Raw genomic sequence first — 6,000 nt, forward strand, 5'->3', positions numbered from 1 at the left:
CCTGACTGCGGCCCGCAGCATGGCTCCTCCAGCGGCCCAGTACGGCCCATCTTCACCAACAAACATTCAAGACCCTCGCGAGGGGCCAAGCCTCGCAAGGCGGACAACATAAGACCTCCTCAGGGGCGGCCTCACCAGGCTGGCTCGTGAGGGGGGAGAGATCAAGGCAAGGCAAACCTCGTGAGGTTCCAATGATGCAAGCCATCACGATCAAGACCAGGTGGGCGCAAGCGCGCATAGTGTCCTCGTTTCCTCTTTGGTGTTAAGGAGGCAAGCGCAGGCGACGAGTTCCGAGGCATCAGGGAAAGGTTTCCATATCGGTGCAACAAGACCAAGACCAACAGGACGGCAGGACAGAGGTCACTGTGGAGCCCAAGACGGCGTCACCACCAGAGCCTTTGGCAGGCGAAGACTACTTTTGTCAGGATAGCTTGTACTAGTTGTCCCCCTTCAAATTGGTCGTTGTGGGATCCCTTCCCGCTCAATATTTGGGAAGAGGACCAGGGCCTCTATAAATAGGACTAGCCACCACCATAGCTAGGGGGCGGATCGATCGGATCTTGGATCGGAGCCATTCCACCCTTAGCCTCACACAAGTTCACCAAGCACAAGAATACCTCTCTTCAGAAGGCCGTTCTTCCCCTGTAACTGTTCATCATCAGCCCACGAGGCAATCCACCACACCACACTGGGGTAGGGTATTACACCACAATGGTGGCCCGAACCAGTATAAATCTTGTGTCTCATGTTCTTTGGGTCCGTCAAGCTAGGCCATGAGAACATTGAGTGTGCAAGCTAGAGAGGGGGGAGATCTTCGTGCGCACCCTAGTGTTCGAACATCAAGGGTTTTGCCGGAACCCGAAATCCGACAGGGATGGGCTCCTGCTTGGGTGTCCCTTTCGTCCTCTCCTCTTCCCACTTCAATACCTCATGGAGGGAAAACAAAATTAGGATATTACGGGGAACTTATCTTTTTTCAATCTTAAACTGCAGGCACTTGCCAAATTTTAGTTCAAATAATGTAATCTCTTGAGTCCATGTTTGTGTTCTGTAAGGTCTATACTTGTTTGATCAACATATCAATGAAAAAGATGTACCTTACCAGGAACCCGTGCATGTATATTTCCATGCAGAGGTGGAATGCCCCTTTATTTGTAAATAAACGAGTTTCCTCTGGCAGTCTATCCTACAGGTACCCTCTATTTTGTTGCCGGGGACTAAGCCTACCGGGCACAAATTGTGATGAGGGACCAGCCCCCCGCAAAACTTTTTTTATCAAAGGCCACTGCAACCATCCTGATCGAAGCAGCATTCGAGCCAAGGAACAGGAGCACCTAAGTTTCAAAAAAGGCGGCGAGGTTTTCCTATGCACAAGTATTTTGCTTACATAACACGTATGGACAGGAGATAGAACTTATCTATTTGGCTAGCCAGAGATCACAGTGTTGGTTCATCCTTCCAGCTTGCTGTAGAGGCCAAGCTCACAGTAGCAACCTGAAGTTTTAATGCAGATGGAAATGATGAAAGATGCGACCTTGTCTATATGCATATCCAATGCTCATGAAATGCTTATTCATGCAATGCTCATGAAATGCTTATGCATGCAACTTGTCGGGGGCCCCCAGCGCTTCATTCATTTTCTCTCTTGCTCAGGGTCTGCGCCTGGCTTTGTACAAGGGTGTAGGATCGAAAGTATGTATAGAGGGGGGTAATTAGACTACTTGACCAAATAAAAAATCTAGCATTTTCCCAATTTTAAGTCTTGGCGGATTTTAACAACTTAGCACAAGTCAAGCAATCAACATACACATGCAAGTCTAAGAGTATAGCAGCGGAATATAAAACATTTGCATATGAAGGTAAAGGGAGGAGTTTGGAGGGAGCAAACGCAATGTAGACATGGAGATTTTTGGTGTGGTTCCGCTAGTTGGTGCTATCGTACATCCACGTTGATAGAGACTTCAACCCACGAAGGGTAACGATTGCGCGAGTCCACGGAGGGCTCCACCCACGAAGGGTGCATGAAGAAGCAACCTTGTCTATCCCACCATGGCCATCACCCACAAAGGACTTGCCTCACTAGGGTAGATCTTCACGAACTAGGCGATCTCCTTGCCAGTACAAACTCCTTGGTTCAACTCCACAATCTTGTTGGAGGCTCCCAAGTGACACCTAACCAATCTAGGAGACACCATTCTCCAAAAGGTAATAGATGGTGTGTTGTTAATAAACTCCTTGCTCTTGTGCTTCAAATGATAGTCTCCCCAACACTCAACTCTCTCTCTCTCTCTCACAGATTTTGATTTGGTAGAAAGATGATTTGAGTGGAAAGCAACATGTGGAAGGCTAGAGATCAAGATTCATATGGTTGGAATGGAATATGTTGGTCTCAACACATGAGTAGGTGGTTCTCTCTTAGAAAATGAATGCTGCAAGTATAGGCACGTTCTGGTGGCTCTTCTTACTAATAAAGGAAGGGTGGAGGGGTATATATAGCCTCTACGCAAAATCTAACCGTTACACATAATTTGCCAAACTCATTGGGACCGAATCTGAAAACTCGGTCAGACCGATTCAGTTCAAAATGTGTACGTTAGGCTTTTCGGTGGGACCGACATGTCAACTCGGTGGGACCGATTCCATTAGGGTTAAGGCACAACGTAATCTCGGTGAGACCGATTACACAAACTCGATGGGACTGATTTTGGTAATAAGCTAACTAGAGAGTTGGTCAGGCAACTCGGTCGGACCGAATCGCTCATTTCGGTGAGACCGAAACGTTACAAAAGGGAAAGAGAGAGTTTGCATTGCGAACCCGGTGGGACTGATCACTCATCTCGGTTGGACCGAAACATTACGAAGGGAAACGGAGAAAATTTGCAATCCCATCTCGGTGAGACCGAGATCCCTATTGGTGAGACCGAAATGACTAGGGTTTCTGGCAATGGCTATGTCAAGTAAACTCGGTGGCGCCGGATAGAACTTTTTGGTGGGCCCGAGTTTGACTTTTGTTTTGGGACATATGTGGATATGAGAAAGTGGTTGAGGGTTTTTTTGAACATATCACTAAGAATTTTGAGCAAGTAAGCCATTAAGCAACACCTCATTCCCTTTAATTGTATTGGCTTTTCCTATGGACTCAGTGTGATCTTGGATCACTAAAATGAAAATGTAGATTCTTGAGCTTGAGCCAATGTGTGTCCTTAGCATTTTGAGAGGTCTGCATTCCTAATCCATGCCATGCCAATCATTGAACTTTCTGAAATGGTCATCTTGAAATAGTATTAGTTCAATGAGCTATATGTTGTTAGTAATTACGAAAACCACCCAAGGATAGTTGCACTTTCAATCTCCCCCTATTTGGCAATTGATGACAACATATAGATCAAAGCTTCAACAAATGATAATAAGATTTAAATACATCGTCGCTTTGAGAAGTATGTGATAAGCAAGAGCTCCCCTAAATTTGTGCATTATTTAAGATATGCTTTTGAATGCAAATGCACAACCGATTAGGATCATGGGTCACTCTTCCATGTCACATACATCTTGGTGGAGCGCTCAAAATGATAGGAATTAAAACATGCACTCATCACCAAGCAAAGTGAATGATCATATAGGGATATAAAAGATAATGTCATCCAGGCAAGCATTAAAGTATAATATGATCAAACAAATGATCATACAAGTATCTCACACAGACATAAAGTATCAAACGAGCACACACACACACAAAAGGTTCAACCAAATAGCAAGAGAGACAAAGCAACAAAACACTCTCTCTCAAAGCCTATGATCTATACATTTCTCCCCCTTTGGCAACAAGTTACCAAAAAGTTTGAAAATGCATAGTGTTATGGGTCTCTCAGGCTTGGTCTTCAGGAGGTGGTGTAGAGAGAACTCCAAGGACGAAGGCATCAGTGGATGATGTTGGAGCTGGTGGAGTGGGTGCTGGAGGAGGCACAGAGGTTGTTGCTAGTGCAGATGAAGTAGCTCTTGTATCTAGCACTGGCACTGCAGCTGACCCCTGACTTCTTGGCACATGCTGAAAAGCATCCGTAGTTGCCTTTCCTCTCTTCTGATCTACTTCCTCCTGGAGTTTTGCTTCTGCATCTTCTTCAACTTCAGGCACTGGGGCCTTGCTCTTTTCTTTAGCTGGGATGTTCTTAGTGCTTCTCTTGGGCTTAGGAGGCTTCTGAGCTTGAGCTGCAGCCTTGGGGGCAGTATTGGGCTTTGAAGGGGCAGCCCTTGACTTAATGGCATCCCCCATAAGCTTCTGGGACTTGGGTGCTGGTGCAGCATCATCTTCCTCTTCTTCTGGATCTCTCATTATAGAGGATCTACCAATGACTCTGGCAGTGGTCTGCTTGACCCTCTCTTTCCTTTTCTTTCCCTCTCCAGCAGCCTCTTCAGTTGGCTTAGGGATTTCAGCAGTTGAGGCTCTGGCCTTTAGGTTTGGCACCCTCTTGGCAGGGGTCTTCTTGTGCAATCGAGTCTTAGTTGTTGCAGCAGTATGATATGTCCATTTTGCATCATGCTTTTATATCGATATGTATTGCATTATGGGCTCTTATTACACATTATGTCACAATACTTATGCCTTTTCTCTTATTGTACAAGGTTTGCATGAAGAGGGAGAATGCCGGCAGCTGGAATTCTGGGCTGGAAAAGGAGAAAATATTACAGACCTATTCTACACAACTCCAAAAGTCCTGAAACTCCATGAAAGTCAGTTTTGGAATATATTAAAAATATTGGGCGAAGAAATCACCAGAGGGGGCCAGCCACCATCCACGAGGGTGGGAGGTGCGCCCTGCCCCCTGGGCGCGCCCCCTGCCTCGTGGGCCACCTGGCAGGCCCCCGATGCCCATCTTCTGGTATAAGGTGTCTTTTTCCCTGAAAAAAAACCAGAAGGAAGCTTTCGGGACGAAGCCCCACCGTCTCGAGGCGGAACCAATCTAGGGCTCCGGTGGAGCTATTCTGCCGGGGGAACATCCCTCCGGGAGGGGGAAATCGTCACCATTGTCATCACCATCGATCCTCTCATTGGGAGGGGGTCAATCTCCATCAGCATCTTCACCAGCACCATCTCCTCTCAAACCCTAGTTCATCTCTTGTATCCGATCTTTGTCTCAAAACCTCGGATTGGTACCTGTGGGTTGCTAGTAGTGTTGATTACTCCTTGTAGTTGATTCTAGTGGTGTTATGTGAACGTCGACTAGATGACACTTCACCATTTTTTGGGCCTAGGGGAAGCCATTGGGAAGTAATAAGCAGATGATGGGTTGCTAGAGTGACAGAAGCTTAAACCCTAGTTTATGTGTTGCTTCGTAAGGGGCTGATTTGGATCCATATGTTCCTTGTTGTGGTTAGGTTTACCTTAATTCTTCTTTCGTAGTTGCGGATGCTTGCGAGGGGGGGGGTTAATCATAAGTGGGATGCTTGTCCAAGGAAGGGCATTACCCAAGCACCGATCCACCTACATATCAAATTATCAAAGTAACAAACGCAAATCATATGAGCATGATGAAAACTAGCTTGACGATAATTCCCATGTGTCCTCGGGAGCGCTTTCCTTTATATAAGAGTTTGTCCAGGCTTGTCCTTTGCTACAAAAAGGATTGGGCCATTTTTCTGCACCTTGTTTACTTTTGTTACTTGTTACTCGTTACGAATTACCTTATCACAAAACTATTTTTTACCGAAAATTTCAGTGCTTGCAGAGAATACCTTACTAAAAACTGATTGTCATTTCCTTCTGCTCCTCGTTGGCTTCGACACTCTTACTAATCAAAAGGACTAGATAGACCCCCTAGACTTGTGGGTCATCAAGACTCCTTTCTGGTGCTGTTGCCGTGGAGTGAAGCGCCTTTGGTAGGTGGAATTTGGTAAGGAAAAATTTATATAGTGTGCTGAAATTTACTGTCACTTGTTACTATGGAAAATAATCCTTTGAGGGGCTTGTTCGGGGTATCTTCACCCCGACCAGTAGAGCAAATA

The sequence above is a fragment of the Triticum urartu genome, chromosome 7 (genome assembly GCF_003073215.2).
Source record: "Triticum urartu cultivar G1812 chromosome 7, Tu2.1, whole genome shotgun sequence".
NCBI lineage: Eukaryota > Viridiplantae > Streptophyta > Magnoliopsida > Poales > Poaceae > Triticum > Triticum urartu.